The sequence below is a fragment of the Schistocerca cancellata genome, unplaced genomic scaffold (assembly GCF_023864275.1).
Source record: "Schistocerca cancellata isolate TAMUIC-IGC-003103 unplaced genomic scaffold, iqSchCanc2.1 HiC_scaffold_732, whole genome shotgun sequence".
NCBI lineage: Eukaryota > Metazoa > Arthropoda > Insecta > Orthoptera > Acrididae > Schistocerca > Schistocerca cancellata.
Window position 1 is genome coordinate 2,039,889 of NW_026046743.1, and position 22,433 is coordinate 2,062,321.

Below are 22,433 nucleotides of genomic sequence, written 5' to 3' on the forward strand. Positions count from 1 at the left end.
TTCGATACGAAACAAAATACCAACTGGCGATATTTTATAATTTAAGGCTTGTAATATCTAGTTATTAAAAGTATAAATAGAATTCTCATTCCAGCAAGCCGAGTGGAATGTAAACTGTAATGCTGACAGGTAAATTCCTTCTACTTAAATATGAGATCACTTCTTAGTTCTTTGCTTTTTTCGAATATTTTGGCAAAAAAACATCAGTAGAGTAACCGGATTATGATTATTTGGGTCTTTCTTCCCACATTTCCTATAAAGACCATACCATCTACACAATAAGTAATCCGTAGCATTCAGTCTTTATCAGCATCTAACTTAACTCAGATCCCATGAACTAATATTCAAATGCACTGAGCACCTCAGAACCTACAAAACTGTATATCTTCCGTCTGTGTCATACACCAACATATCAATAAAATTTTTAGCAGTTGCAAGATACTGTATTAGGGTTGTTCCAGGTACGTTAACATTTGCAGTGGAAGATAGAATGTGCATGGCTGTGATATTATATGTTATACCAAAATCGAGTGTTTCCACAATGATTAGCTATTAAAATGTTTCAATGCATAGTAAATTATGCATCTTTTGATCTTAGGATGGTCAGAATATAACCGAAATCGACAGTGACAAAAAATAAAAAGTACAGCCACTTGTTACATCGTGCAGTTCGTAACCTTTATGATAGCTGTTCGAAACAGCCTAGACAAAATATTCATCAACACATCTATTAATTCCTACCATTAATAAACAAAATAATTCTGTGCTCCTTGACATGTAGGCTAAATCACATTGCACAAAATCTACATCGGTTGCTATATTACAAAGTCATTCACTAAAATACAAATGAAATAACATTCTGTAGCGCGTTTTAAATACGGCTCCTGTTAAATACAGCTCTATATGACAGGAAAATATGGTTATCTTACTTAAGATGTGGCAAAATCATAAAGTTTGTCCTAGGTTTTAATCCCTGCCTCCTGTTTCCTGTTAACAAACTTTCTACAATATCTCAGCTTCTGTTTGCAATGGCTTGTTCTGCAAGTACATTACACTTCAGTTTACTATTCTGTTGTATCAGTGGTTTCAGTTAGTACTTCTGAACTACGTGATACCAACTTAAAATAGGGATTATCAGAATTCAAAGCAGATAATGCTACGTTGGATAACCAGTTCTTCAAAGGAGAACTATTATGTTAAACATTTCTGTCATAAAGAATATCTCCTTGACCTTCTGGATATCAAAAGCTTCAGCTCTCTCCTTCATTTTAGCATATAAAATAGAAATACCTGACCACGGACATATTTTCCCCTTTACAGTGTGCAACGTTATAACGTAAAGCAAATGTCAAACATATCATTACCTGTCAACACAACAGCATTCTCTAAGACCATAGTAGAAATATCATGATAGCAGTACTGTTCTACAATCCAAAAAGAAAGCACACTTCAATGACCTCGTGAGTGCCAATCACCAATCAATGAGGATAACCCGCTAACTAGTATCATTGAAATAAGTAATACTGTTGCGTGCATGCTATGTATGTATCTGCCACATTGTGGCGGATGTTATTCGAAGTTTTTAGCATATGCCGATCATTACCACTCCCTAACAGATGTCGGCCCTCAATATTATACAGGGTGATTCAAAAAGAAGACCACAACTTTAAAAATGTGTATTTCATGAAAGAAACATAATATAACCTTCTGTTATACATCATTACAAAGAGTATTTAAAAAGGTTTTTTTTCAATCAAAAACAAGTTCAGAGATGTTCAATATGGCCCCCTCCAGACACTCGAGCAATATCAACCCGATACTCCAACTCGTTCCACACTCTCTGTAGCATATCAGGCGTAACAGTTTGGATAGCTGCTGTTATTTCTCGTTTCAAATCATCAATGGTGGCTGGGAGAGGTGGCCGAAACATCATATCCTTAACATACCCCCATAAGAAAAAATCGCAGGGGGTAAGATCAGGGCTTCTTGGAGGCCAGTGATTAAGTGCTCTGTCACGGGCTGCCTGGCGGCCGATCTATCGCCTCGGGTAGTTGACGTTCAGGTAGTTACGGACAGATAAGTGCCAATGTGGTGGCGCTCCATCCTGCTGAAATATGAATTGTTGTGCTTCTTGTTCGAGCTGAGGGAACAGCCAATTCTCTAACATCTCCAGATACTGTAATCCAGTTACAGTAGCACCTTCGAAGAAAAAGGGACCAAGAACTCTATTGGCTGAAATGGCACAGAAAACGTTCATCTTAGGCGAGTCACGTTCCTACTGAGTTGTTTCCCGCGGATTCTCAGTGCCCCATATACAGACATTGTGACGGTTGACTTTCCCGTTAGTGTGGAAAGTTGCTTCATCACTAAACACAATCTTTGAAACGAAAGATTCATCTGTTTCCATTTGAGCAAGGATAAAACCACAGAAATCGATTCTTTTAATCTTATCAGCTGCAGACAGTGCTTGAACCAATTTCAGACGATAAGGTTTCATAACTAACCTTTTTCGTAGGACTCTCCATACAGTTGATTGTGGAATTTGCAGCTCTCTGCTAACTCTGCGAGTCGATTTTCCTGGGCTGCGAACAAATGCTTGCTGGATGCAAGTTGGATCACTCGTTCTCGGCAGTCAAGAACTTTTCCCTTTGCACAAATACCCATTCTCTGTAAACTGTTTATACCAACGTTTAATACACCACCTATCAGGAGGTTTAACACCATACTTCGTTCGAAATACACGCTGAACAACTGTCGTCGATTCACGTCTGCCGTACTCAATAACACAAAAAGCTTTCTGTTGAGCGATCGCCATCTTAGCATCAACTGACGCTGACACCTAGTCAACAGCGCCTCAAGCGAACAAATGTACAACTAAATGAAACTTTATAGCTCCCTTAATTCGCCGACAGATAGTGCTTAGCTCTGCCTTTTGTCGTTGCAGAGTTTTAAATTCCTAAAGTTGTGGTATTCTTTTTGAATCACCCTGTACATTTTTATGTGGCACGTATTCTTGGGACCTTCTTCAAAAAGACCAGGAATTTATGTACATTGTGCATCTTTAGTGCAGTGATTCCCAATCGTCATGAGACTATTATCCCTAAGTGTGATCAGTTAAAAACGAGTACCCCCACCCTCTACCGTCACCAGACTGTCTAAAAGAACGGAATGAAAAACGGAATGAAAAAGAACTTTCCTTGAAGACTTAATTAACACAAATGATGATATGTTTTAGCATATATTTTAGTAAAGCACGAACTAATGAGCCAATAAGATAACTGGTACTAGTTTTTGAAATAACTTTTCTTGAGGAATGTTGAACCAATTGCCTGTGTATCGTGAGTTTTACCAAGAGTTGCTCAGAAACGAAAGTAAACTATCCACATGCTTCCTCTGCACCAGTCGTCGCCTTAGCGACTCTTGCTTCACCCACATCCTGTGCCCCCTCTTAAATCTGCTCTGATGTTGCTGTTGATAAATCACTTGACTGCTGGACTCAGGCTACCAATGCTTTGTGTCCGACCACTGCCACGGTTAATAGTAAGACTATAAGGAACTGTGTAACTCCTACAACAACGTAGTTACATAGTTACTACTGCGTTGTGTTCTCAGTTAGTCCATTCATCTGTTACGAAGTGAATAATGAAACAATTTCTGGTTCATTGTGGGAACTACCGACAACTCCAAGAAGGCATTGTCATGAGATTTTTAAGCATATGTGACATTTATGTCTCAATTTTACTGTCACAGACGCTTGGTAAAAGGTATGTTTGTAGTGGGATGATGATGTGAGGTTGCTCTTACATTTTCACCACACTTCGTCGTTCATTAATGCCAGTATTGGAAAAAAGTCATTATTGGTAAATTACATGATACAACAGTCTGGCGAAATAGTGATAACAGTAATTATATTTCAAAAATAATTTAGTTTCGTGAATGAAACATAGCTAAACCCTTTTGTCTCTACAACACAGAAAATTTCATTTTACCCCTTAAGGGTAACTGCCCCAGGTTGAAAACGATTTATCTAGTACAATTTTGGTAAACATTTTTGGAAACAGTGATCAATTAATTATTATATTTTGACTAAAGTTCAGTCTTGATCACTCATGTATGTTTTAATGATACACCTGTATCATTAAAACATACATGAGTGATCAAGACTGAACTTTAGTCAAAATATGATTTATCTAGTGCCTTCAGTATCACAAAACATGGAGAAATATTATTCAGGATTTAGTTTGCTATCCAAAGACTTTATTTTGTGGGTTCAAATCAGACAAAAAGCTTTGTACTGTCCCACGTTGATTTATGTTTTTATCCCACAATATTCACTAGATTTACATTGCAACTTTCTTACTGTTTGACAGGTCCACCGTCTAAGAGATTCGTCGCTCAGATGGCATCTCCTCGTCTGAATACCAATAAATGAGTAAAGAAAAGTCTTAAACATTTTGTCAAAAAATCTACAGAGTGATTTGATCCCGCTGGCTGGATCTAGGAAACTCGTTATGTTTAACCAGAAAATCTTCCATAGGCACTGTATGACAGATATAATACACGGACGACAATACACTGACATGCCTCTCTACATTCCACTTAACACCTTTCAACTTTTCACTATGCCTGGCTTTATACCCGTATGCTGTGTTGTCGCTAATAGCATGAACGCCTGAATCAGTTCTGAGTGCTGTTCCTGTGTATTCCTATTGCTGTCACTATAACCACCAGGTTTTTTCTCATTCTTTACGAGGCTCCTCCGCTTACCTCCTAATACTTCACACTTAATCCATATTTCTTAATTTTGCTGTATCTTTCTACCGGAAAAAGTAATCACTTTCCCTGAGTTCTTCGCCAATGAAGATATGTCTTTGAGCAGGGTAAAGTTCTGACCCATACGTGAGAAACATACTTGAAAATGTCTAGTCCATGCAACAAGTCCACTAAAGAGACCGCTTACAGTACACTCGTTCGTCCTCTGTTAGAATATTGCTGCGCGGTGTGGGATCCTTACCAGGTAGGATTGACGGAGGACATCGAAAGGGTGCAAAAAAGGGCAACTCGTTTTGTATTATCACGTAATAGGGGAGAGAGTGTGGCAGATATGATACGCGATTTGGAATGGAGGTCATTAAAGCAAAGACGTTTTTCGTCGCGGCGAGATCTATTTACGAAATTTCAGTCACTAACTTTCTCTTCCGAATGCGACAATATTTTGTTGAGCCCAACCTACATAGGTAGGAATGATCATCAAAATAAAATACGAGAAATCAGAGCTCGAACAGAAAGGTTTAGGTGTTCGTTTTTCCGGCGCGCTGTTCGGGAGTGGAATGGTAGATAAATAGTATGATTGTGGTACGATGAACCCTCTGCAAAGCACTTAAATGTGAATTGCAGAGTAATCATGTAGATGTAGATGTAGATGGTCCATACTTACAACAAAAAATACTTTTTCTGCTTAAAATATTCTGAATTACGCATAGCTTAATGCTAGGAGAGATCTGGTTCATAGGTCACAATCTCGATCGCAAAATTATGTCATCTTTCGACTTTCTCGCGTCTTCTACACGAGCCAACACCACTTCTGTCACTGCTTCCGCGTCTTGAGTAACATCAAGTTCAGTCTTACTCTCTAGTAACATGGCAACTGAGTACTCTTTAAAGCTTATATTCGGAGAATCTCCTACAAAGTCTGATAGTGTTCAGAGCATTGTCATTTCTCAGATCGGCAGGATCTATCCTTGCTTCCCACACAACAAAAGTAGGTTCACTAGATCATGAGAAATTTTTGGTACTTACCTTATTACTTATTTCGTGGACTTCTGTCAACTTTATGTTGTCAGCTTAGTACAAAGCTAGGTAATTCACTTTTTTACGCGTTTGTGTATATTGGATCGTCAGAAATTGTTAGTGAAGCTGGTAAGAGTGTTGCAGCCTAGGTTGTGCTGAGAGATAATTATTAAGAAAAAAATCGATACCTCGAGCCGTTTCCGATTTAATTATCATTGAAGTTACAGAATGAGATTTTCACTCTGCACCGGAGAGTGCAATGATATGAAACTTCCTGGCAGATTAAAACTGTGTGCCCGACCGAGACTCGAACTCGGGACCTTTGCCTTTTGCGGGCAAGTGCTCTACCAACTGAGCTACACAAGCACGACTCACACCCGGTCCTCACAGCTTTACATCCCCCAGGCTGTGGCTAAGCCATGTCTCCGAAATATCCTTTCTTTCAGGAGTGCTAGTTCTGCAGGGTTCACAGGAGAGCTTCTGTAAAGTTTGGAAGGTAGGAGACGAGATACTGGCAGAAGTAAAGCTGTGAGGACGGGGCGTGAGTCATGCTTGGGTAGCTCAGCTGGTGGAGCACTTACCCACGAAAGGCAAAGGTCCCGAGTTCGAGTCTCGGTCCGGCACACAGTTTTAATCTGCCAGGAAGTTTCATCAATGAAGTTTAGCCAATCAGGCCGTTGCATCCGCAAAGTCAAGGGCCTGTGAGTTACGATGTCGCCAAACTTGTACATCGTTTGGTTTCCGAAAACCTAACAGGATAGCCATACGAAAGTTACACTTGGGACGGTAGTGAGGATCATGCTCGAGCCAAAGACTGAGAAGTCTCGTGCGTTGTCATCTAGGCTATGAGGACAACTGACAATAATTGTGTGTGGCGGAACTCTTCAGCCGGCCGCGGTGGCCGAGCGGTTCTAGGTGCTTCAGTCCGGAACCGTGCGACTGCTACGGTCGCAGGATCGATTCCTGCCTAGGGCATGAATGTGTGTGCTGTCCTTAGGTTAGTTAGTTTTAAGTAGTTCTAATTTCTAGGTGACTGATGACCTCAGATGTTAAGTCCCATAGTGCTCAGAGCTATATGAACCTTTTTTTTTTTTTTTGGAACGCTTGTATTTTGGCGCGCAGCTGCCTGATTGGCTAACTGTAACGCTAATTAACTCGAAAACGGTGCAATGTATCGAATTCTTTTCTTAACAATGACTTATCGGCACGATGTACCCAGCAACAAGCTTCTGTGACTGTTTCGGACCGCGGTGTATAACTCTTGCCTACTTGGTGTGTTCTGTTCTATACCACAACTCCACATCTCTCAGGATTTACTGTTGGAATACAATACGCACAATAGGTACGAGGGAATATTTCTGTCCTATATATAGATGTCTTGCCTATCTGTGCTGTAATATGAACTACCAAAAGCGAATAACTGTAATGCTATAAATGGGTGTTCTGAGGTACCTTTTGTAGTACTTAACTAGCGTAAAGCATAGAGTTATTGATATAGTCTGTGTGTCAGTAATGTAATTTATATTATCAACAAAGTTTGACGAGCACCGCTTTTCCACATCCTTTACGTGATGCTCGAGTTAATGCTGTAAAGAAAGAATACGTCAGTTATATTTGTTTTGTTTCAGAGCCCTCTTATACTGTTAATTATGGAGTTATGAAATTCAGAAGGAAGAAATTTTAGAGGCTTTTCTACATAATTTAGTCTCATGCACGTACATATTGCAATATTCTTCTAAAATGCAGTACCATATTCTTAACTTCATGTTGAGATGTTTACTTCTCTTCTATGTTCTATTTTATTTTATACACACACTAAGTGGAAACACTGAACATCATCGTCTTCTTTTGTTGTAATATCTGTTAAGCTGAATAAAAAGTAATATTTCTGATTTGAAATAGACAATAAACTAAAACATGTTCATGTTCTTCTGTAGCTGGCATTGATTCTTTAAGCGTCCTGAGGGAGAAACCACTCGAATCGGCCACTTTACCTTCTACTTAGCTTGGCCGTGACAACACTCTAAATTAAGAATCACCATCTACTTCAGAATATTAACCACCATCTAACGATAAATTAGATGAAGAGCCACAAAGCGGAGTGAGTGCTAATTTCAAGCATTTGAAGCTAACTTGTAGTCTAATGAATCTGAACAAGATCCATTATAAAGGACGACTGAAGGTGACATTACTGATGTGCAGCCCTTTAACAAAAATAATTTAGAACACTGAAGAAACACCTTCATGAACCACCAACGAGATCAATCTCGGAACGATCGCAGAAGGAAAAGTTAGAAAAGTTTACACAAGCAGATAGGTTCAAATGGCTCTGAGCACTATGGGACTTAACTTCTGTGGTCACCAGTCCCCTAGAACTTAGAACTACTTAAACCTAACTAACCTAAGGACATCACACAAGTCCATGCCCGAGGCAGGATTCGAACCTGCGACCGTAGCGGTCACACGGTTCCAGACTGTAGCGCCTAGAACCGCTCGGCTGCACCCACCGGCCAAGCAGAAAGGCTGAACATTTTTAAAAAATATTATAAATAGGAGATGAACGAGAGAAAATGAGACTTTACTCACAGTAACACAGAGAAGACTTATAAAAATACTAGCACATAAGCGAATTCAAAAAGAAACTTCACTGTTGTGTTCAGTGTGATACGAAGGAGAGAAGGAATGAAAGTTTTTAAGAACATGCTTTTGAATACTTCTGGAATACGCAAACGTGTTGTGGATATAGCAGTGAGGAAAAGCACATCCGAAAACACAAGTGAAGGAAAAAAAGGGACCATCACGTAATTTCAGTTCGCCAGAACTTATTTGATGTTGTGAGGAATCGCACTGGAAGTTATGCAGTTGTTGAATTCCACTATAGTCGCTATGGCAGAAAAAGAAAATTCCGAAGTCTATCACTTATTATAAACTCATGCGTCTCATCTACACATTTGGGCTGACATAAAATTTGTTGAACCAGCTAAAGCTCATATTTATAGGAAGTTATTTTCAGAGGAGTATCGTTATACAAAATGATCACTGTCGTCTACGCATGGGCTACAACACCGCCGGGGTCACTACTGTATACTTTTCACCCGTAGCAAAAGACAGGGCTCGAGAGGAGAAGAAATGGGACAAGAAGCAGGGACAAAACTCAGATGTGACTTGCGTGAGACAATTCCTCTTTTTAAACTTAGTGGCATGTTTAAGGGTGAAAAAGTGAATGAATGACACTGTATGTCTGGAGACACGAATTGTAAAATATAATTAAAATAATGTTTGCAAAATTTCTAGATTATGCTCGCTCTGTGTTTATTTGCAAATGAATATGTTTATGTTGGTAAACTGTTTATTTCGCAAATCGCAAGTAGTACCTCGTCATCTGAATCAGTACAACCGGTAGGTCTCTCCTTTTTTTTAATAAAAAGAGATCAGTTTTGAAAGAAAAATCGGAACTAACGAAAAAGGACTGACCTTTCCAATTTAAATTAACACATGAGATCAGGATTGCTTTAAACACTTAATGTAAAGTGAAGTTTTAAAATTCAGTGAAACATTCGAATGCTTGTCTTTCAATAAAAGCTCTCTAAGTTTTTTAGTTGTTGTACTAAGATAGCGGTATCTTATAATCGAGAATTTTTCCTACCTTTCGCTCCACACATGGTCCGCTTCATTATGGCTCCAATGCTGTATACTCCGGCTATACCGCTTTGCTTTTGTTCTGAAGCCGCTAGTCCCGCAACCAAGGAAGTTCCTTGCAACAGACGTTGCGCATCTCTGAAAATCTCGCGCCAAAGCAAATTAATAGCAAGCGTGCATCTTTCTCAAAGAACACTCCATATAACTTCATCTCTCGGGCCGTATCCACAAAAACTGTGACACTGTGCTATTTGCCTATACCATTTGCTATAAAAATTGATTAATTCGCACGCAGTAGTAAACAGGGAGAATTCTTACCTCAGTTGTTAGCAGTTTAAATCGTTTTGAAGAGAAGTCGTCTTACTTCCGATCGTTCATTCATTTTATATCTAACATATTTTCCATATGACAATGTGTTGTGCTAAATATATTATCATATTCTGGATAACTTGAGTAATTAAATTAAAGCCATATTCCAATTCACGGATTTTGTGTTTTTAAATTTTTGTCCTTACAGCTGTTCTCGAATATCATTTAGTAACTGATGGGGTAATTAATCTCAAGAAGCTTCACAATCGACATTTTAAGGAAAATAATTCGGAGTTGATATAAAATCTTAGTGAGAGATACTTCTTGCACGTAGCAAAAGAGCCCATACGTGAAGCGAAAAACTGTTTTGAACTGAGCTGTTGATACTTAAATTACGTACGGCATTTAACCTGCAGACGTTTATGTAGAATAGTACTAAACGCTATTAAATTAAGAACAATGACCATAGAGTAGATGGCGGCATCACGACGTGAGGTGGCCAGTCACGGTATATTTCCAATTATGTTTTATGATAAAGATAAGAAAATTTCCGTCTTTTGCGACAAATTTATTCTTGAATACCAGAAATAATTCTGTTTATGTAGACATTTGTTGTTCTATATGTGTCGCACGAACGGGATAGTAAAATGTAGCTGCCTAAGACGAAAAGGCGAAACACGCCTCGTCCTTGCACTGAGCAGTAAATTTCAGCTGCAAAATATTTTGTGGACTGACAAGACAGCCAGTCCACAGTGACGGGTAACCGAAATGCACGCGTACACACACGCCGGCTGGCGTGAGGTCTGAAACAGGATACGTGATGAAGGCTATAAAGAAAAGTACGTAGCTGCGTTAATACTTAACTTTAATTCATCCTTGTGGTACATCGCTCCTGACGATACAAATAAGACTCTTTCAATATGGTTAATGGCGCCTTGCTAGGTCGTAGCCATGGACTTAGCTGAAGGCTATTGTAATTGTCTCTCGGCAAATGAGAGAAAGGCTTCGTCAGTGTAGTCGCTAGCAAAGTCGTCGTACAACTGGGGCGAGTGCTAGTACGTCTCTCTAGACCTGCCGTGTGGTGGCGCTTGGTCTGCGATTACTGACAGTGGCGACACGCGGGTCCGACATGTACTAATGGACCGCGGCCGATTTAAAGCTACCACCTAGCAAGTGTGGTGTCTGGCGGTGACACCACAAAATACATAAAGCATAATTGAAGTTATTATTAGCGAATGAGGGAAACGACGCAAATATTAACACTATAACCTGGTATGTTAATTCAATGAGTCGAACTGATATAATGCCGTATAATAAGGTGACGTGAGGTGTGCAAGTAAAGTAACAGTTGTAAAGCAATTGCGCGAGTCATTTTAAACTCCCGAAATTTTATCTGTAAGTACTTCACTACAGTTTCACATGGCGTATATGGTTTCCAATAAAAGTTGCTTTTTCCAGGGCTCGTATGACTAATCGGATAATACAGCAGTGAAACCTTAGTCAGATGAAGGCTTACGATACAACTTAAAACGATCCAGTAGACATGGATCTGCAATAGAAGCGTTTTTTATGTAATTTGAAATGTGTGCTTACAAGCCACTACTACTGCATGAAACATGTCCTTGTTGGTACAAGTGAATCAGAAATGCAGATTTTCGATTATGCCTATATGCAACTGAACTACAATTTCTGCGGCGGCCTACATTAAGCCCATGTTACTATACTCACGTAAAGTCTACTATTGCATTAGGTATCTCCTCGCAGTTCCCGCCACTGTCGACATATGAGCGATTTGTGCACTTGAGTACTTCTACGGCAAACATTGTAGTAAAACAGAACAACATGATTTTGCAGCACGTTACGTTATGCAATGTACTGTACACTCAAACCTGTAACGGGAAGTGTTCCACAATTGAATTTTTCTTCGCATTTCGAAGCAATAATGCCCTCATCTCTGCAGTGAGCATCGAATTTTTTCGAACTCTCCCGTATCATCTGGAAAATTTGACAGTGCTGTAAACTTCGCTGCTCCAGTTTGTTAGCTTTGTAGGTTTGCCTCAATTGTTGGGGAACAGTAGAGGGTAGTATACTTATATGAATCAACAATGTGGGAAGTGACTGTTGCAGGCTCAACAGTACGAGAATATACGTATGGCAACTGCAGCTGCGTGCCAGCGTCGCTTCCATTCGAGTTCTCTTGTATCAATTTTCAAAGAGTGTTGTCTTGGCCAGGCATTCACTTGTTATACGACAGGATCCCTCTCTATAGCGTGACTGACCCCTTTGAATATTCTTGAATAAGATACGTTACACTTACGCAGTTGTTTAGAGGCACAGGATACGGAATTGTGTGTCGAAATAGTACATTTTTGGTAGGAGGGTTATAAGTCCTCTGACTGGTTTGATGCGGCGCGCCACTAATTCATCGCCTGTGCCAACCTCTTCAACTCAGAGTGCCACTTGCAAACAACGTCCTCAATTATTTGCTAGATGTATTCCAGTCTCTCTCTTCCTCTACGGGTTTTGCCCTCTACGTCATCTGGTACCATGGAAGCCATTCCCTCACGTCTTAACAATGTCCTGTCATCCTGTCCCTTCTCCTCGTCAGTGTTTTCCACGTATTCCTTTTCCCTCCGATTCTGCGCAGAACTTCCTCATTCCTTACCAGTCCACCTAATTTTCAACATTCACCTGTAGCACCACATCTCAAATGATTCAATTCTCTTCTTCTCCGCTTTTCGCATAGTCCATGTTTCACTACCATACAATGCTGTGCTCCGGACGTACATTCTGAGAAATTTCTTTCTCAAACTAAGCCCTATCTTTGATACTAGTAGACTTCTCTGGACCAGGAAGGCCCTTTTCTCCAGTGCTAGTCTGCTTTTGATGTCTTCCTTGCTTCGTCCATAATTGGTTATTTTGTACCGTAAGTAGCAGAATTCCGTAACTTCATATACTTCGTGACCATCACTCCTGTGTTAAGTTTCTTGTTGTTCTCATTTCTACTACTTCTCATTACTTTCGTCTTTTTACGATTTACTGTACACATTAGATTGTTCAGCCCACTCAGCATATCTTGTAATTATTCTTCACTTTCACTCAGAATAGCAAAGTCATCGGCGAATCGTATTATTGATATCCTTTCACCCTGAATTTTAATTCCACTCCTAAACCTTTCTTTTATTTCCATCATTGCTTCTTCGATGTAGAGGCTGAACAGTAGGGATGAAAGATTATATCCCTGGCTTACACCCTTTTTAATACCAGCGCTTCGTTCTTTGTCGTCCACTTCTATTATTCCCTCTTGGTTCCTGTACTATTGTATATTATCCGTCTCTCCCTACAGCTTACCCTTATTTTTCTCAGAATCTCGGACATCTTGCACCATTTTACATTGCCGAACGCTTTTTACATGTCTACAAATTTTATGAACGTGACTTGGATTTTTCTTTAGCCTTGCTTCCATTATCTGCCACAATCAGAATTGTCTTTCTGGTACCTTTACCTTTTCTAATGCCAAACTGGTCGTCATCTAGCACATCCTCAATTTTCTTTTCCATTCTTCTGTATATTTTTCTTCTCAGCAACTTGGACGCATGAGCTGTTAAGCTGATTGTGCTTTAATTCTCGCACTTGTCAGCTCTTGCAGTCTTCGGAATTGTGTGGATGATATTCTTCCGGAAATCAGATGGTGTGTCGCCACACTCGTACATTCCACATGCAACGTGAACAGTCGGTCTGTTGCCAGTTCCCCCAATGATTCCAGAAATTATGATGGAATGTTACCAACCCCTTCTGCCTTATTAGATCTTAAGTCCTCCAGAGTTCTGATTCTAGTATAGGATTCCATATCTTTTCTGAATCGACTCTTGTTCTTCTCCTAATACATCAGACAAATCTTCCCCCTCATAAAGGCCTCTTTACACCTATCCACTCTCTTCTCTGAATTTAGGAATGGAACTTCCGTTGTACCGTTAATGTTACCTCGTTTGCTTTCAGTGTCACCGAAGGATGTTTAGGCTTTACTGTATGCTGAGTCAGTCCTTCTGACAATCATATCTTTTTCGATTTCTTCACATTTTTATGCAGTCATTTCCTCTTAGCTTCCCGAGACCTCCTATTTATTTCATTCCTCAACGACTTGTATTTTTGTGTTCCTGAGTTTCCCTGAACATTTTTATACTTCCTTCTTTAATAGATCAATTGAAGTATTTCTTCTGTAACCCATGGTTTCTCCGCAGTTATCTTCTTTGTAGCTGTGTTTTCCCTTCCTACTTCTGTGATTGCCCTTTTTAGAGATGACTATTCTTCTTCAACTGTACTGTTTACTGAGCTATTGATTAGTATCTATAGCCTTAGAGAACTTCAAGCGTTTCTCATCATCCGTTAGTACATCTGTATCCCACTTCTTTGAGTAATGATCCTTCATGACTAATCTCTTGAACTTCATCCCACTCTCCATCACTACTATATTGCGATCTGAGTCTATATCTGCTCCCGGGGACGTCTTACAATTTAGTATCTGACCTCGAAATCTCTGTCTGACCATGATGTAATCAAACTGAAATCTTCCCGTATCACTCGATCTTGTCCAAATAGGCTTTCTGTTGTGATTCTTCAACAGGGTATTCACTATTACTAACTGAAATTTATTACAGAACTCAATTAGACTTTCTCCTCTCTCATTCCTTGTTCCAAGCCCATATTCTCCTATAAACTTTTCTTTTACTCCTTCCCTACAACTTCATTCCATTCACCCACGACTATTAGATTTTCATCTTTCTTTAAGAACTGTATTTCCCTTTCAGTATCGTCATACACTTTCTCTTCATCTTCAGCTTGTGGCATCGGCATGTATATAAAAAGTACTACTAAGTACAGTTCAAGCTGTATCGCTGAGACTCTCTGGTTAATTAACTGATTCATACAAAAGGTAGCGGCAGTTTCTAAAACACACACTCGTAGTTTTTTCACAACCGGCTCACTTGTCGATCCAGGTCTTAGACGAAGTTTTTAGTTCTGTGTATTGACGTATATATATTTTTACTTGTGTCAGTTTCTGCTGTTAATTATGTTACACGCTGCATAATAATAACTGCTGTAACTGCTACACGAGACCATGACGAAAAGCCTCAACTGAAACTTTGAATCGCTGTTCAGGATGCTTTCAGTTCGTAATTCGTATAGTAAATAAAAGATTCGAAAGCATGACAACGAAAGGATTTTTATTTATAAAACTTATATCTGACTGTTTTAATGTGAAATAACTTGTTTATTTTTCAAATGATGTGGAATAGTTTGAGTAGAAGAGAAAGCAACAGCATCTATACTCATTTTCGTTGTTTCAAATAGCCAAACAGGCGAAGTCACGAAATTTTCAGAAAATTGCCTTCACCGAAGTTCGATCTCCTGCTCAAGGCGAAATCGATCGAGCATCGACGGGTATCCGAAAGTCATAGTTTATCTTAGTCTTTGGAGGATTTCAGTTTAAGCTCCCTAAGCATATCCATTTCGTTTTCGGATGAGCTAAATTTTTCCTGACCATAGAAGCAGGGACACTGCAATCCAAAAGTCAAATGTAGTAGCACTGTTTGGAACAAACTAGTCTTGTATTCGGGTGGGTGGAGGCTTCGGACTTATTCCGGATGTTCTGATTTAGATAGTCCGTGGTTTCTCTCAATTACCTCAAGCGAGTGTCGGAATGGTTCCTGCCTGTAAATATGAATCACGTTGCTTTTGTTGCTTTTATACTGTAACATTAAGACATGTCAAATATCCTTGTAAAAGTGGTCTACGGATGAGTAAAACTACATTGGTATGCAAAAGGCATTGATGTAAGTAACTTGTACAGTTCGATGACAATTGGCCTAAACTAGGAACAACTGCTATGGCACAGTAGAGAAAGCAGCAGAAAGCACTACTTGATGAGAGGAGGAGAACTGACACTGTTATTCAATGTTTCTCTTTCGTCGAATGTCCCCGAGTTCCCTGGAAGTTATTTTCCAAGGGATCCAGTATCTTACTGGAGTATTGTACAGCAGTCGTTTCCCGTTTCCCTCTTTTAACTTTTACCAGTAGGATTATGAGTATCACTTCAGACGGCTCCAAAAAATTCGTCGCAAAAGCACGGCACTGCCTACGGATTCTTTGACATAGATTAATCGGAAACAACCAATTATGTTAATAGTTGCTTGGTTTCTTGTGTGTAATGATGGATCCAAGACTCATCAACGGTGACAACGCGGCGCAAAAATCCTTCGGTTTTCCATAAGTTACAGCAAACAGCTTCAGTTTGGAAACTAGAACGGTCAACAATTGTGCCACCCCCCCCCCCCCGGGTTGACAACCGTTTCATCGTCACCGCCATGTTGTCGACTCACCTGCTACTTCCTGTACTTACATTCGCCGATTATCGTGAATCATGTCTTGGACTCATTGATGATTTCATGGGTACGTCAGGGTCCTGGGCTATCTTCATAAAAAACGCATGTTGGACAACGCTTAAAGTCATCGAACCAACATTTGAATGTTGTCACTGGTGGCGAAGGTTCACCATAAACAGCACTTAATTTCGATTTCAAAAGGTCGCACATTTTTCTACAAAAATCAAATGTGTTATTGAACAATGCTGCACTTCCACAATATCGGCGAAAACTATGGAGCGCAGCAAACTGAAATGGCTCAAAAGTCCGAATTAACATTAAAATCGTTTGTATTTTCATGTCACCTACCAGAGAGAAATACACAAAATGAAAATATCAACTTCCAGTAGCGGCAGGACTTGTTTCCTAAGGAGAAATTACTGAACAGCCACCGTAAATACAAGTGTTTTGTTGAACATAGTGATGAAAGAGAAATGAAACATGGAACCATGGTGCCTCTACCACGCAAGCCGTGCACAAAACAAGCAGAAATTTCTGAATAATGAGTTCGCAAACTTCTCTGAATTCTTAGGACTGAGAAGTCATTTCACATTTCCGCCTGGCCGAAAGTCTGAAGCTTTTAATTGGAATTAAGGAAGTCCCGAGAAATTACAGCTTTACATACAAATTAGGAGATTACCATAAAAAGAAGGATCCAGGACTAAGAGCCAGCTGCCTAATTTCAGTTTGTTCGGAGGAAGTGTTTAAATCGAATAGAGCGTTAAGTTCGCAGAAAGCAGTTCCCCGTTCCTTGGACCGTTGACAAATTCTTCCAAATGCTTTGAGGTGAAACTATTACTGGGAGTTACAAATTGTTGCTGTAATGAGCACGACGTTTAATACGTAGATATGATACAATTCTTTACACTTGTACGACTTTATTTACGTTTTTATGGTAGTGCGAACGGAAATATTATTTACGGTATTGGCCCTGTGACAGTTATGACTACGCCGAAGAAAGAAAGTTTCGTTATGTTTCTTTACTTCGAAAGATATCCATCGAAACGAGAACTAATGCTGGTTACTATACGTTTCCACTCGATGCAGCAAGAGGCTCCTCGCCCCTTGAAGATGTAACACGCAAGTCGTCATATGTACCGTGGGCAGTGTTGTCTCTGAAACAGGTATTTACACGTCTTGAATTGCAGCTCGGTACGTAACTATTGATACTCCCCTTAATATGTTGCCTATGGATCCCGAATTTACTCGTGTTTCTCGGGCCAACTGTTGTGGTCGGATCACAAGATAACTCTTGTCTACAACACGCTGCCGGTTAACTTCATCCAGTTAACTGCTTACACCCGTAAGCAACGTAGCAAGAGTGATTGTATTTGTGTGCCGTTTGCTTATTTAGCACTGAGAGTGTGTTCTGATATTTCACATAGTTCCTCCTGCTTTTAGAGATGGTCTCATCCAGAAACCGGAAAGAAGTGGACGAGTAGTCAGATGTTCCTTGTGAAATGGACTGTATAATAGAATATATTTATGGTTTTGAGGGAGTTCCCAGTTACAGTGACACTTTTACATTTCTAAAGAAGCGTAATGTGGCAGTCCCGTCAAGTGATACCGACAATAACGAAGACGGCGCCTCTGTTGGTGGGAATGATTCATTTTGTCGTAATGATAACAATGATTGGCGTGAAAGTGATATTCAGCCACACTGGCAAGCACTTGAAAGTCATCCTGGAATCATTATATTTCCAACGCAACATGACTCTGTGTATAGCCTGATGTTTGGTGACGACTTGTTTCAACTATTTTGCATGGAACTTTGCACCTATGATGACCAAACCTCAGTGAAACTTCGAACGCCATCTAAAGCACTCGAGTTGTCTCTTACTCAAAGAGTTATGACGAAATTCTGTGGTGTGCATTGTGATTATAATTAAACTTTCAAAACACTGTAGAAATAACACCACTGCTCAGAATGACGCTTAATTGCAACGGAATATTATCGGAGAAGGGGGGAAACGTATGGCAGAATAACAAAATTGTGGTGTCACCGCCAGACACCACACTTGCTACGTGGTAGCCTTTAAATCGGCCGCGGTCCGTTAGTATATGTCGGACCCGCGTGTCGCCACTATCAGTGATTGCTGACCGAGCGCCGCCACACGGCAGGTCTAGAGAGACTTCCTAGCACTCGCCCCAGTTGTACAGCCGACTTTGCTAGCGATGGTTCACTGACAAATTACGCTCTCATTTGCCGAGACGATAGTTAGCATAGCCTTCGGCTACATCATTTGCTACGACCTACCAAGGCGCCATTACCAGTTACTATTGATGCTGTAAAACATGTACCGTCAAGAGCGATGTTCACCATTTATGGATTAAAGTTAAGTATTCCCCAGCTACGTCCTTTTTTAGCTAGTCTAATTTCCTAGACCTGTTCCAGACCTCACGCTAGCCTGCGTGAGCTAAAACCCGCTTGCCTTTCGGCTTCCTCTCATAGTGGGTTGGCTGTCTTGCCAATCCACAACAAAAATAGCGTGATAATTGATCAATAAATGGCGCTGTATGTGTCAGAATACGTAAAGGAAAACACCTGTAATGCGCACGACTCACTGAAGTTGGTATAAACACACCGGGTACACGGTTTTTCCTCCTTTCACGTCTGGGACGTTCGCCATGACTGTCTCAACGCAGGATCGCACAATCTAGTAAAGCTGTATTACAAGAATTATGACTGTGCACAGGTCGTTCTGCAGAAGTTCCGGACAATAATGGGTTTGAAAAAAACGCGTTGGTCCGATGCCTGCCGTGGGTCTGCAGAAAATGATTCGGAAATTCGAGAAGACGGGTTCTGTTGGTGTGCAGCCTGGTGGAGGGAGGAAATGAACTGATTCGACGTCAATGGAAGCAGTGGCCACAGCAATGCAGGAGGAGACGAGTGGTGGTGTGCAAACGTGTAGTGTACGGAGAATTGCCCGAACATTGGACATTCCCGTGAGCACGTTCCGTAAAATCCTACGAAACATCCTTCTTCGCTATCCATTCAAAATTACCCATGTGCACGAGTTGCTTCCTGTCGACCTGCCAGCAACAGAGACCGTTGCTTTAGAATTTCTTGCTCGCATGGTGGTAGACAATGATTGGCCGTGGAAGACATTATGGACAGACGAAGCTCACTTCCATCTTACAAGGTATGTCAATACACAGAATATGGTCAACGGAAAATTCACACACAAATCAACCAGTACCACTTCATCCTGAAAATGTCACTGTGTGGTGCTGGTTTACAGCATCATTTATCATAGGGCCATAGTTTTCGAAGAGACAAGTGCTTCCGGTCCTATATTACCGTCACTGAGACAAGTGCTTCCGGTCCTATATTACCGTCACTGAGACAAGTGCTTCCGGTCCTATATTAGCGTCACTGAGACAAGTGCTTCCGGTCCTATATTACCGTCACTGAGACAAGTGCTTCCGGTCCTATATTACCGTCACTGAGACAAGTGCTTTCGGTCCTATATTACCGTCACTGAGACAAGTGCTTCCGGTCCTATATTACCGTCACTGAGACAAGTGCTTCCGGTCCTATATTACCGTCACTGAGACAAGTGCTTCCGGTCCTATATTACCGTCACTGAGACAAGTGCTTCCGGTCCTATATTACCGTCACTGAGACTAGTGCTTCCGGTCCTATATTACCGTCACTGAGACAAGTGCTTCCGGTCCTATATTACCGTCACTGAGAGAAGTGATTCCGGTCCTATATTACCTGTACCGTCACTGGCAAGCGCTGTGAGTGTCTTCTGCGCAATCACGTCATTCCAGCTCTCCAACAGCGTTGATGTGTGGATGGGATAATTTTTGTGCAAGATGACGCATCTCCGCACGTTGCAAATCCAGTCAAGCAGCTGCTGTCGCACCATTTCGGTTGGTTGGTTTGTGGGGATTGAAGAGACCAGACTATAAAGGCCATCGGTCCCGCACGATTTCGGAAATACTAGGATTATCAGCCGTCATTTCCCTACAGCGTGGTCGTCCTGATCACCTGATCTTAACCCGTGTGACTTCTGGTTGTGGGGCTGTCTGAAAGATGTGTTCAGTGCTCCGACTGAAAACTTGGTGGCATTGAAGACACGCATTGCGCAACACATTCTGAACGTGACCCCAGAAAGACTTTGATCAGTTGTGGAACATCCTTTTTCTCGATATCAGCTTGCCACAGAAAACGGTGGACAGCATATTGATCATGTTTTGCGCCGTCATATGGAAATTAATAATCCAATTTCGATTAATGCTTTTTATGCGATTTTTGGCCTCAGGCCAATTTAAAACCTATTTGAGCTATGCTTATTATGCGGTTTTTTGCCTCAGGACAATTAAATACCAATGTGAGTGATGCTTTTTGTGAAGTTTCTGGCTTCATGACCATTAAAACCTTTTTTTTTCCATGCGATGTGAGATTCCAGACAAAGAGTAGCCCCCCAAGGGGCCACGTGGACCCATGGCTAAGGTGACATTACTGCCACTTAGTTGAGTCAGGCCTCTTCTGTTTTCTTACTTTTTCAACCAAAATTGTATTAGGTTTCGAGGCCCGAGGGTGTCTTTCATTTTTCTTTTCTGTCTCCGACGTAGAGGGCATTGGAGGCTGCAGCGGCGTGGTGAAGCCAGCTTTCCTAAGGTAGTAATCCCTGAGAGGAAATCCTGCCAGCTCATGGCAGAACAGTGGCAGTCCTACTACTTGGCTAACCCTGCGCAGCGCCTGCAACGCGGAATCTTAAGATTATTCTGGGAGACTTCAATGCCAAAGTGGGACAAGAAGAGATGTATAGATCAACAACAGGAAAAGAGAGTCTACATGCAAAAACAAGTCAAAATGGCCCGCTGTTAATAAGTTTTACGTTAAGTCAGAATCTTGTGGTGAGCTCAACATATTTCATCGCCAAACAGATCCACAAAGGCACCTAGATTTCCCCTGATGGTAGCACAGTCAAACAGATAGATCATCCACTGATAGATGAGAGGCACAAGAAGTATGTGATGTGTGTGAGACCGTACAGAGGAGCAGATGCGGACACAGGCCACTTCCCAGTCACAGCCATATTACGGTTACAGCTCTGCTGCAAAGTTAAAGATTACAACGTGGCCTAGAGACCGTTTGATATTGAGAAGCTTAGGGATCCAGGTTCGCAGGAGAGATTCTGTAAATGAAATGATAATTAAATGGACACCCTAGCTACAAACAGGCGCTGGTGTACTTCATTGGGGACGTGTTGAAAATGTGTGCCCCGACCGGGACTCGAACCCGGGATCTCCTGCTTACTTGGCAGACGCTCTATCCGTCTGAGCCATCACGGGCACAGAGGATAGTTCGTCTGCACGCTCCCCGTGAGATCGACATTCCCAACATGTCCACACAACTACATGCGTAGTGCGCCTAATAGATGTTTGCTCATCATACTCATTACTCGTGGCAGATTAATCTACAAAGCCCCGTACGAGTTCGGGCATAGCGTGTGCGTTCGCACAAGAAGGTCAATGGCCGGGAAGCCATATTTTAACTATATATGACGGTAGTATCTGTTCCCGAAAGAACAGTTACCGTGGATGACTATGCAGCTTTGCTAGAAATGAAATGATAATTGAATGGACACCCTAGCTGCAAACAGATTATGTAAAGTTTGGAAGGTAGGGGACGAGGTAATGGCAGATGTAAAGCTGTGAGGACGGGGCATGAGTCGTGCTTGGGTAGTCACTTGGTAGAGCACTTTCCCACGAAAGGCAAAGGTCCCTAGTTCGAGTCTCGGTCCGGCACACAGTTATAATCTGCCAGGAAGTTTCAGTATAACGCTAAAGTGCGTAACAAGTTCGAAGTTTTGGCATCAGGCCACGCTGATGAAATAAGTGTTAACAAGCAATCGGAAGAAATAAGGACCTCTATAACTGAGTCAGCTGAAGAAATTCTATGAGAGAAAAAGCTAACAACGACGCATAAATGGTTCAATGAGACATGAGAAGAAGCTGTGAAGGCCAGGAAGAGAGCAAGGGGGGTGCACGTGCTCGACAGACAATATGCGACACTACAGGAAGTACTCAAGACCGTAAGAAGAGAAACAAATAGGATTCTGAGAACAGAAAAAAGAAAGTTCATGAACAATATGATTGATGAAACCGACAAGGGAAATACAATATCAGACAGCAGGAAAATGTTTCAGATCAAACATTTGAGGAATAGTCTCATAAACGAAGCTTCAGTTATTAATGATAAGGATGAAAATATGCTAAGAGACAAGAAAAAAATTCTGAATAGGAGAAGGGAATATT

General features: G+C 41.0%; 1 non-coding gene across 1 annotated transcript; it reads right to left on the reverse strand.

Annotated features, from left to right (window-relative positions):
- Positions 1–21,393: 21,393 nt before the first annotated feature.
- Trnat-agu (transfer RNA threonine (anticodon AGU)) lies at positions 21,394–21,468 on the reverse strand. The gene has a single exon. It is a non-coding gene; the product is annotated as a tRNA-Thr (tRNA).
- Positions 21,469–22,433: the final 965 nt, after the last annotated feature.